Source organism: Notechis scutatus, chromosome Z (assembly GCF_049901735.1).
Source record: "Notechis scutatus isolate UNSWTSFEM ecotype Mainland chromosome Z, rNotScu1.2, whole genome shotgun sequence".
Classification (NCBI taxonomy): Eukaryota; Metazoa; Chordata; class Lepidosauria; order Squamata; family Elapidae; genus Notechis; species Notechis scutatus.
Window position 1 is genome coordinate 42,512,454 of NC_142025.1, and position 13,019 is coordinate 42,525,472.

The following is a 13,019-nucleotide window of genomic DNA, read 5'->3' on the forward strand; positions in this document are numbered from 1 at the left end:
CTTGCCTTGAACTTCAGACCGTATCTCTTCAGCTGTTTCCTTTGCCTTGCCTTGCCTTGCCTTGCCTTGAGAACTTGCTTTTGCCCAGTGGACTGGACTTGCCTTTGCCTAATATTGGCTTCATTTGAGTAGCCTATGGAATTCATTGCAGTTGAGTTGGTGCTAGTACGTAGAATTGCTGGGAATATCAATTCAGGCTCAGAAGCCTTAACAAAAACTCCTTACACCTGTAGTGTGTGTGTGTGTGTGTGTGTGTGTGTGTGTGAATGTGACAGCACAAGAACGACAGATAGCACTTATTTTTGCCATGGGTATGGATGGATATGACTACATATATCACTATATGTATTATCACATTGTAAAAACTAACTAGCTTCTCATAGGAAAACTCTAAAAAGTCATTCTAATAGCTCACCTCATGTCTCACTAACCACAGCACAGCATTAAAACATCCTATCAACCAATCTTAAAATCCATACCTGTGTAACATACCAATAGTCCTTGACTTATGACCAAAATTGAGAACAGAATTTTTATTGCTAAGCAAGATGGCTGTTAAGATAAGATGTGCCCAACCATCTTTTCGACACAGTGGTTAAGTCATTCCAGTTGGTCCATCATTCACTGCTTGTTAGAAGCCAGCTGGTAAAATTGCAAAAGGTGATCACATGACGTAAAGATGCTGTAACCGTCATAAATACAAGCTGACTGCTACATGTCCATGTGACAAAGGGGGTGCTGTGATTGTCATAAGTGTGAAGATTGGTGTCATAAGTCCCCCCTTTTAGTGCTCTGTAACTTTGAATGGTTGCTAAATGAATTGTTGTAAGTCAAAGACTATATGTTTTCATTGCATGATGGAAAACAAACAAGAGGAGCAGTCCTTAAAGCTACTAAGCAGGGCAAGCTTAGGAGACTGTGGAGAAATTCTGAGGTGAGGAGCCTTTCAGATGGCCTTACATACCTTGCAACTTCCTCCTCTGCTTCCTTGGCCTGTCAGCAGAGTATTTTGGGATATGGGTTTAGTGCTCTTTCAGAAGAACAGTGGATGTTTATTCAGCAATAGTCTGAGTGACAGGTGATCATGGGAGGGTTGTGAGAAGCACTGGACTATCTTCCTCCCACTTTATTCCACTTATGTCCTCTATATTTGTAATGGATAATTTAGACTGTAAGGGGATAGATCGAACTTTTTGTCAATTTTATTTTAGAACCAGATGCCTCAAATCTGTCAAAGAAGCAAATGGCTGTGATCAGCAGCACCTGGAAATAACCCATGGAGTGCACATAAAATGTTGCAGTAGACAAAGTGTACCTCACCCCCAAGTAATAAAAAGGAGCAAACATAACATAAATGCCTTTGTTGCAAAAGCAGCAGAGAGTCACAAATGGCACTTACTGGGCACAAAAATAGCAACTCATAGCTGGCAGGACCTCATTCACAACTAAATCAACCTCCTGTGCCCTACACAGAAGCATTTAAAACACATGTACGCAAGGATATGGCTGTTGAGCAAAAAAAATCTATTTGTTTTTTAAAACAAGTGGAGATATAGCTTAAAGGCAGAAGTATTTATTGAAATACGTTTTCCGCTATCTTTTGAAAACTTTGAACTGGTCCTACTTAAAACATCACCAATGGGAAGGTTATGTGATAACGGTCTTTTTATTTACATCATCATTATCATCAACTTTATCATGATCATTGATTAATTGTAAATAATTGTTCTTCATTTAATCACACTCATCTTGCTATACAAATGTATCACTGAATCACAACAATCATATGTCACTGTTAAGAGTTCTAGCGTTGGTTCATAATAATTTCTATATTTTTGTACTTAGTTGTATCAATTATATAAACAAATGAACAAGTAATATGTCAGCAAATTAGGGACTGACCACAGTTTTTAATAAGCTTTATTTGCAGATATTATGTCCAGAAAAATGATGGTAGTTCCAAACCCTTTATGGTTATTTCCATCTCTTTTCTTTCAGGTTTAAGTGTCATAGTGGCATAAACTATATTGAATGATGGTTAAACAATCAATCAGAATAGAGCTAGGCTTGGAGGTCTTCTAATCCAACCCCCTCTCAAGCAAGAGAACCTACACCATTTCAGATAAGTGGATGTCCAATCTTTTCTTTAAAAATATCCAGGGATGAAGCACTGCAACTCCTGAAAGCAAGCTGTTATTCAGCTTTATTTCAGCTTAAATTTAATTTGTGTTCATCAGCTTTGATTTTAGTTGTTATTAACTAAAAAGTTTTGAACAAGTCAAAAGGATTATGTCATAATTTCAGTCATTTACTGTAATATTGATTATGAAAAGCAAAATTGTTTGGAAATGGATCATCCCATTAAAGAATCTGAGTTTCTTCACTCAATTTGTAGTATATGATCAGTACAACAGAGACCAAAAGATAAAATTTGTACGTTCTTTACAAATCAGAATTATATGTTTTTTACAAATCAGAATCAGAGGCAACAGTTTTGAAAAAGCCGCACAATTTCTTAATGAGTAAAAAAATTGCTACAATCTTTTTAATTGTGTTGGAGAGAAGCAGTTAAAGCCGCAAAGAAATAATGAAACTGGAATGGACTTCCAGACTTATCATCTTATCAGTATAAGTCTTTTAGCTGGGAATTATGAACGTTCAAGTCCAGTACAAGTGAAAAGCAGATGAACGTTGACCTAGATTTTGTGAAGACAGAGGTAATGAGGTTTTAGAGGAGAAGGAAACACCCTGAAAGACAAACAAATTTGAAAATGTTTTTTTTCCTCAGGTATTATAGTTACATAGCTGTATTATAATTATATAGCAGTAACTGTGAGAGGGATTTTGGAGTCTTAGTGCAGGGGTCCCCAACCGCCGGTCCGCGGACCGGTACCGGTCCGTGGAACAAGTCTTACCGGGCCGCTGGTTGCTGGGCGCCGCCATCTTTTTGATAAAAAGTGCTTCCGGTGAGCTTTTCCGGGTGAAAGCTCACCGGAAGCTTTTCATCAAAGATGGCGGCGCCAGCGCTTCCAGTGAGCTTTTCCGGGTAGAAAGCCATTTCTACCTGAAAAAGCTCACTGGAGCGCTGCACCACCATCTTTTTGATGAAAAAGTGCTTCCGGTGAAGTCACCGGAAGCACTTTCGTCAAATAAGATGGCGCGCCCAGTTGATGCCGGTACCAGGCGCGGCGCCCAGCTGATGCCGGTACCGGGCCGCGGCATAAAAAAGGTTGGGGATCACTGTCTTAGTGGACAGCCAGCTAATTATGAGCCAGCAGTGTGCAGCAGTAACCAAAAAAGGTAATGCAATCCTAAATTGAATTAACAGAGGGATATAATCAAGATCAAGTGAGGTACTAATACGACTCTATAAAGCCTTTTTAAGACCACACCTAGAGTACTGCATCCAGTTTTGCTCACCACATTATAAAAAAGATGTTGAGACTCTAGAAAAAAAAATACAGAGAAGAGCAACCAGGATGATTAGGGGACTGGAGGCTAAAACATACAATGAACGGTTGCAGGAACTGGGCTTGGCTAGTCTAGTAAAGAGAAGAACAAGGGGAGACAGGATAGCAGTCTTCCAATATTTGAGGGGCTGCCACAGAAAGGAAGGGGTCAAATTATTTTCTAAAGCACCTGTAGGCCAGACAAGGAATAATGGATGGAAACTGAAAAAGGAGAGATTTAACCTGGAAATAAGAAGAAACTTTCTGACAGTGAGAACAATCAACCAATGGAACAATCAACCAATGGAACCCTAGGAAGTTGTGGGAGCACCATCACTTGACACTTTCAAGAAAAGATTGGATTGCCATTTGTCAGAAATGGTGTAGGGTCTCCTGCTTGGGGGGGGGGTTGGACTAGATGACCTACAAGGTCCCTTCCAACTCTGATTATCTGTTATAACTGCCTATAAATCCTCCATGAGAATGTAGCCTATATGTATGTAACAAAAAACATACAAAACACACACAATTATATATGTACAAATACCTGCTACCCTGTTTTTAACAGCTTCCCCAAACATTATTCTAATGAAAAAAGAACTATATCACAACATGTGATTAAACATATATAATACCATTGTATCTACAACTACAACTATGCTTACAGTAGTGTTGTGTTTCAGAGTACAATGCAATATTTGATTTATGATTTAAGATGTCTATTTTACCTTTCAAATAGAAGTTCAAGGTAATATAAAGAGCATTCCCTTTTCTTGCTTTTCTCTATGTCGAACTTGCGGTCCATAGGCTGGATGCGTCACAAAGTGGCCACGTCCACGCCCAGCTTAGCGGAGGGAAAAAAAGTCGTGATACAACACGTGACGCCAACATGATAACACAAGTTTGACACTCCTGTTCTATAAAAACCTTCTGAGGTTAAGAAAGCGATTGTCAGGCACATGCAATTGTATCCATACCCCTTAATAATGTGTTCTACCTTAATATAAGAATCTCCTCAGACTCCTCATTCCCTCTTGGGTGAGAAGAGTCAGTTCTAAGATTCTTGCAGCTGTGGCAATGATTCAAGGTTAACTCCCTACTGGATCCCTCTTTCTAGCATAGCGAGCAGCTTCCCAACAGTGATAGGTCCAAAGTTATTTTGGGCTTCAACTGGAACCTGGATCTCTTCAGAGTGCATCTAACTTCTTATCAATAGCAGGCAGGCAGGCAGGAAAGAATAGTTGAAGAGAGGAAGAGAAGAAGGGAGGATTGGAGGAAGGAAGGAAGGAAATTCAAAAGCCAATACAAAAATTTATGCCACCAGATAAAGACCGAATGCATCAATTATCACATTAAACAAGAGGAAAACCTTCTAAGCACCAATTCCACCCGTGCTTTTTACAATTTTGTAAACAACAAACTAAAAGACTCAAGGTCTATCCCACCCTTGATAGGACCTGATGGTAAAGACTGCAACACAACACCACTAAAGCCAACATCTTTAACACATTCTTCGGCTCAGTATTTGTAAACAGCAACGGATCATGCCCAGTATTTCCTAGCCGTACCACAGATAACAACAATGATCTAATACATATCGATTTTACAGAAGACAATGTTGAAAAAGCACTACGCAATCTAAAACCATCCCTATCTATTGGACCGGATGGAATATGTGCCTACTTCTTAAAAAAGCTATCCACTGCCATAGCCAAACCTCTAAGCATAATCTTTGAAAAATCTTTCAGGACCAGCTCCTTGCCTAACCTATGGTCACAAGCCACAGTCATCCCCATCTTCAAAAAGGGAGACCCAAGCCTAGTTGAAAATTACAGACCAATCTCCTTATGCTGCGTCACCTGTAAAGTCATGGAATCAATTATTAACCAATCCATCATCCTCCACTTAGAGACAAACAACCTACTCTCCAATAAACAATTTGGTTTCAGAAAAAAACTATCCTGTAATCTGCAACTCTTACACTGCAAAAACATATGGACGACACAACTCGACCAGGGCAAAGCAATAGACGCAATCTACATAGACTTCTGTAAAGCCTTTGATTCAGTGGTACATGACAAACTACTCTAAAAATAAAATCCTATGGTATCTCTGGACAACTGAATAACTGGATAGAAGCATTCCTGGCAAACAGACAACAAATGGTCAAAATCAGGAGCGTCCTATCAAATCCAGTACCTGTCAATAGTGGTGTCCCCCAAGGCAGTGTTCTAGGACCAACTCTCTTCATACTCTACATAAATGACCTCTGTGATCATATTAAGAGCAATTGCGTTCTTTTAAGCTGATGATGTAAAGCTGTTCAATACCACAGACAATACTGCTACCCTACAAAAAGATCTTGACTATGTATCAGAATGGTCAAACAAATGGCAACTTCAAATCTCAACAAATAAATGCTCTGTCTTACATATTGGCAAAAAAAAAATCAGAAAATAAAATACAAGCTGAATAGTCAAGATCTTGTTGATGACCCAAGCTCTGTAAAGGACCTTGGAATACTCACCTCTAATGATCTAAGTGCTAGAGCCCACTGCAACTACATAGCCAAAAGGCATTAAGAGTGGTTAACCTAATCCTACGTAGCTTTTTCTCTGGTAATATCACACTACTAACCAGAGCATACAAAACATTTGCTAGACCAATACTCGAATACAGTTCATCAGTCTGGAACCCACATTACGTATCTGATATTAGCACAATTGAGAAAGTCCAGAAATATTTCACAAGAAGAGTTCTCCACTCCTCTACTCGTTGTAGAATACCTTATGCCACCAGACTTGAAATTCTAGAACTAGAAAACCTTGAATTACGCCGTCTTCGGTCTGATTTAAGCATGGTATATAAAATCATACATTGCAATGTCCTACCTGTCAATGAATACTTCAGCTTCAACCATAACAACACAAGAGCACACAATAGATACAAACTCAAAGTTAACCGCACCAAACTTGATTGCAGGAAATACGACTTCAGCAATAGAGTGGTCAATGTCTGGAATACTCTACCCGACTCTGTAGTTTCTTCCCCAAACCCCAAAAACTTTAACCTTAGACTGTCTACTATTGACCTCACCCCTTTCCTAAGAGGTCTGTAGGGGGCGTGCATAAGCGCACCAATGTGCCTACCGTCCCTGTCCTATTGTTTCTCTTATTCTTCTTTTATTTTTCTTATATGTACCCATTTCATGTATTCACAACTATGTATACACTTATACTTATTATATTGTAAACAATTGGCAAATCAAATAAATAAATAAATAAATAAATAAATTGAGTCAGAAGGAAGTTGAGACCTTTGCTGCAACAATTTGCACTATATTTTAAACATGAAGTGCACTTATGTTTACATATACATATATAAGAAATTAGCAGACATATCTGATTTTTTTTAAAAAATATATTGAATTATCTTACAAAATGGCTCATGGGGGGAATGTATTTACAAAGGGGCTTTCATAGAGAGTGCATTTACACCACAGTGGGGGCGGGAACTTGTGCCCCATTTCTGTTCTCAGCAGCCCAAGAATATGCTCCCATTTAAGCTCACAGCCTCTATCAGATCATGATTGTGCCACCAAAATTTAGAAGAAACGTTGTTAAAACTGCAGTTTTGTTTCCTCCCTGCAAAATCAGAAAAATGGAGAAGAAAGCCTCTGAAAGTCAAGCTGCTCTAATTTTCCCATTAACTCCCTTTCAATCTCCTCAAATCTGAACAAATTGCATGTTCATTGCACTGGGTCACTTTGTCACAGAATCTTATTAGTGCAATTTGGGGGCATTGTGATAGGTTTGGGGACTTATTACTAGTGGAAATGAGAATAATTTGCCTGCCAAAGATATTCTACCTCCACTTCCAGTATAACTCTTGCCCACCCCTGAAAAAAATAGTTACCTAAATGTATCAAAAAAGTGTTCCGGCTTATTCCAGTGGCCTCAATCCAGGCCCTGCAGCTGGTAGGGGAAAACAATATTGATTTCCATTCTTCAGAGAGGTCCTCAGCCAAGTTGTAGAAAGCAAATTGCTTAAACTGTTTTCCACCTCCATATCTAATCTTTACTTGTCCACCCATCCTTTCATCATTGCCACATGTTTTATGTGGGGGAGAAGGATCAGTTCCATCTAAAAATGTATGGATATGTTAAGTATGCTGTCATCTTGTCACCTACTTTAGTGTTTAAGAAATAATGGAATACATCAGAAAACCTGCACAGTAATAAAAATGCATTCTGCTAATAAGACAGGCGTGCTCGGATCAGCAAAACTTGTTAATAGGTAACCATAGAGTTTAATTTAAATAAAAGCCATTTTATTTTTCTTTGCCTTGTCAACTACTAAGTATATTTTAAGGCAGATGACAAACATCATTAACACAAATAATGATTTTTCATTTTTCCCCAAACACAACAAATGGCTTTTATTTATGAGTACTCCTTACTGCAATTTGTTTAGCAACCATACGAAGTTATAATGGCATTGAAAAAAACAGTTCTTGCACTTACAATCATTGCAGTATCTCAATGGCCATGTGATCAAAATGACAACAGGCATCTATTTACAACAGCATCTTAGAGTCATGTATTTATCTTTTCCAGATACTTTCTGACAAGCAAGATTGTAGAATTGCTTAACACTATGTGATTCATTTAACAACTATCGAAATTCACTTAACAACAGTGGCAAAAGGATAATAAAATCAGCATGACTATCTTAACAACTATCTTGGTTAGCAATGGAAATTCTGTCCCAGTTGTGATTGTAGGTTGAAAACAATCTGTAGTTTAGTATGATTTTGCAAAAAATGCTTATTTCTCGCCAACATTAGCGAGTGATGATGGTGGTGTCAGAATTTATTTTACAGTAAATGTGTGTCCCCATGACTACCAATTCAATTTAGAAAAAATATATAGTCAAAACTAAACTAATTACATTATTTAAATAGGAAAACTTATAGTCAGAATGTGAATTTAACTGAGAAGAGGGGGAGATATCAAACTTTCTGTTCCTCTTAATTACATGTTTCCCCTAGAAGCTTACTACTTTTTTTAAACACTTCCTAGAGATATTATTTTCCAATTTTATTATTATTGCCAATTTTAGCAGGAATGACCACAAGGTTCTAATACCCGGGGAGAGACTAGATTACAGGTCTGACTATGGAGTCAAAAATCAAAGTTCATTTAAGTTCACCAAGAAAATAAAAGCTGTAGGATTTTATTTTTTATAGAAAGTAACCTACCAAGTTGATCTTATTTTGGTCTCTTGGCCTTGTTCATATATTAGTTGAACACTAGCTGTCTAGAGCACTCTTATGGCTAATTCCTTCATGGATCGTAGCTGGGTTTTTTGTCTGCTGAAAATAATTTATGCACAAATACAGGAGGTGGGTGGGGTGATTCCAAATCTACAGTAAAATATCTGCCAATATCCCACTGCAAAAGTGATCTTCTACATGAATAAGTATTCTTTAAAAGATTTGAAATTTTATTCTTATTAGTATTGCTACTATTATAAATACTTATTTAATTAATATAGCATTTTTAATCCTAAGAAGGCCCAGGATGATTATGTTAAGCACAATATTCAGGCAAAGCATCTTCAAATATTTAAATGGCCATATAAATGTGCAAGCCACACATCCATCTTTGTATATCAGGAATATGTCAATACCTTCTATGGAAATATTCCTGATATTCCTGATATACAAAGATGGATGTAGGGCTTTATATGGCCATTTAAACATTTGAAGATGCCTTGCCTGAATATTGTGCTTAAATTAATCATCCTTAGGATGAAAAATGATATATTAATTAAATAAGTATTTATTTAAGTGATAAAAGTCTATCCATGTTCAGAGCTTTTTATTAATAGTTAATTCTTTTAATTCCCATTTCCACTTCTAACATTTCATTCCTTCATTGAGAGCTACTTAAATATATGATTTCTTCTTCTTCTAGGTTTATGTTAATAGAAATTTGATGTCATGAATTCAAGCAGGAAGGAAAGAAAATATCTCTAGCAGTGATACCAAGAAGATCTGTTCTGTCAACCAATGCTTCATTTTAATCAATAGCCAATATGTGCACACTCAAATATGCTGTCAAATGAGTACTTTAATGACCATTTTAAATTAGTTGAAAGTTTTTAGGGATGATTAATTGTAATTATACAGCAGCCATCTTTATGAATAGCATTCTAAACAGCAGAAAACATTGCCACTGGGATCCTGACTCAAAGGCCATATCTAGAAGTGGTATTCAGCAGGTTCTGACCAGTTCTGGAGAACCAGTAGTGGAAATTTTGAGTAGTTCAGAGAACCAGTAGCGAAAATTTTGTGTAGTTCGGAATACCACCTCTGACTGGCCTCACCCCCATCTATTCGCTGCCTCCCGAGTCCCAGCTGATTGGCTGGGTCTTCTTTTGTTGCCCTGCATAGGAGAACAGATCTGGAAAGCAGGTTAGTGGGGTGTGGAGAGAATGGAGATTTTACAGTATCCTTCCCCTGGAGTGGAATGGAAATGGAGATTTTACAGTATCCTTTCCCTGCCACGCCCACCAAGCCACATCCACAGAACTGGTAGTAAAAAAAATTGAATCTCACCACTGGCCATATCCAATTCAAGTTGCTCTTTGGCAAAAAGGAAACTAAGGGGGCTGAGTTTCAAATATGTTGTCTGTACACATTCCATTATTTCTTTTTTAAATATTTTTTTTATTTGTTTCAAAGATAAATCCATTATTTCCTGGCTTGCTTTTCATTGTGGCTTATTCCTTGAGTACTTATGTTACCCTCTTGGATGTACTTTAATTCTGGTTGATAGGATTACCCAGTGGAGTAATTGGGTTGTCCCTTTATCCTCACAAAATTCCATTCTGCACAAATCTTTGTTCACCCACAGATTGCTACTGCCTATGGGCCAGCCCTGACCTAGAGAAAAAAAACAGAAGGACAAGAGGGCAATTAGTAGAACAAGGATTCACTTCATAGACAGGTTCTGAATGGTATCCTGATGTCATTGTTCATCCCAAATAGCTGCCAGCAGCAGTTTTCCACTAGTGTCTAAGGAGAAGGATGCTTGGTGCTCCCTGAGTTTGGTTGTTTTCTTGCAGTCATTTCATTACCCACATCTAGGGAACATCATCAGTGCTAAAGGTGGATGCTATATATGGTGGCCATATAAATATTCCAATAAATAAATATGAAACACTCATTTTCAAATTTTTAATTTTGAGAGGTTGGAATAGAAATAAAGGCAAAAATAGAATCTCAGTAGAAAATAAAGAGTACATCATTGCCCACTCTGAACTCTAAAAGCTGGCCTGTTGCTGGCTTATGTAATTTAATAGTTGAATCCAGGGATCAGAAACTACATTCACCCATCCACTAACAAAGTAAATCCAAGATTTAATGAACATTGGTTTAGCAGACTTTAGATTTCAAGCAATAATTGATTTCATCCCAAAGAAGGGACAAAATCTCTTTTTTGACAAATCAATTTTGACAATAAATGTTTACTCCTTCCCTTTAAACTGGCGTTTCCTTTTATCAATAGAACATATTTTCTCATGTATGAGAATTTGGGAGCTTGAAATATTATTTTTAATATATAGCAGATGTTATATTTAATAGAATCCTATTACGCAATTGATTCATTAAAACAAGGGTTGATTATATCTACTGAATAAAAGTTGAGGTTTTTTGCTTCAGAGGGTAGGAATTAATCCCAAAAATACTGTCTTATCCTTTTCTATTCTTCCTAACAAGACTTTTGTATAAAGACGATCTTCACATTTAATTCCAAATGGCACAAATTAATTGAGTTGCTTGGATTAAGGTGGGAGGAGATAAGATGCCTAAGAAACAGAAAACTTAAAATTGAATTTATTTTCTCCCATTTGCAAACTTATTAGAATCAGATAATGTGTTCTGCTCTGCTTGGATTTTGCTGTTCTGCCAATCTTTATGTTGTGGGCAATGGAAACTCCATGTGTCTGTATTAGGTTAACCACATTTATGTCTAGTGGTGCTTATAGAATTTTACATCTACACTATTTTTTGGCTGCTAGAAAGACTTTAAAAAAAAATATTAAGTATTTTGTGGGATACTTCTATTGGGCTGTAACACTATGATTTCACTCACAGCTCTGAAGTTTCCTGTCAGACCACACAGGTAGACATAAATGTGTGCAGGGAGGGGGGGGAATCCCCTCTGTGAACAGGCAAGGAAGTGGCAAAACCTGCTCTCTGCTCCTTCCCTGCGCCTATTGCCAGCCCTTCCAGGTAAACCAGATAAGAAACAGGACTAGATGAATTAATTCTATTCATCTTAATTTTGTTGTAAGGTAGTATGAATAGAACCTTTCAAATCTGAAGACACATCACTCGCAATTGCCTGATCCATTAGGATAGATCCTTCCTAAGTTTCTTTCTTTGACCATGAAATCATTGCCACTTCTTCCTCTCTTGCCTGTTTCATAGGCAGCATCTCTTCCCCTTGTTCCTCAAGATGATTCACACATTCCATTACATCTATTTCCCATACTAATTCTTTAATAATAGGAAAGCCATGAGAATAACAATGTCTCAGCACAAGCATCTGCTATGGGTAGGGAAGTCATTGTATAAAAGCATCATTAATGTCATTTGTGTGATACGACTACTATGCTATGTATGAAATCATAGTGGCTTCCCCTGTACACCTGTATTCTCAGTCAGGATAAATTACTCCTCTTAACAAAAATAAAAGATTCAGGACAACAGCAGCCTTCCTCAATATCTTTAACAAGTCCTGGCATTTTAGTTCCTACAATTCTCAGCAAACATATCCTTCTTCTCTCCTGTCAACTTTGCACATATTGAAAAGCATTCCTTCCTCCATTTTTCCAGTGCATCATACACCGGTATACAATTACTCCAACTATTTGAAGAAGCCAACATGCAGGTGTTAATTTTTTAAATTTTCAAGGTGAAAACAGGAGCATATATTTTTTAAATAAGACAGAAACACAACAGGGCTGATTACCACTCACACAATTCAGAATTGTAAGATGTCCATCCATTTTCCTTCAATATGGACCAGAAGGCTTTCATCAAAGCAATAAAACCAATGCTGTGTCACTGAAACACAAGCACCACTGCTTTCAAATGTGTATGCAACATCACAACACATACAAAAGAGAAGAAGCTCATTCTCTTTTTCTCCAGACATCCCTGCTATGGATATATTGTATAGCCCTTGCAAAATAATGACCAGATGGTTGACTGGTGCAACTAAAGTAACTTGCTAAAAGGTCAAATATGTTAATATTAGATATTTATCCTATTTTCCTTCTTAACAATTCCTCTATGGCAGAGGTTCATACCTTGAGACTCCTTGACTATACATGTCAACCAAAACTAGATACAACTCTGAGGCATCTTCAATGAATTTTATGAGCCATGGTGGCACAGTGGTTAGAGTGCTGACTGCCGGCTGACTGCAATTGGCAGTTTGAATCTCACTAGGCTCAAGGTTGACTCGGCCTTCCATCCTTCTGAGGTGGGTAAAA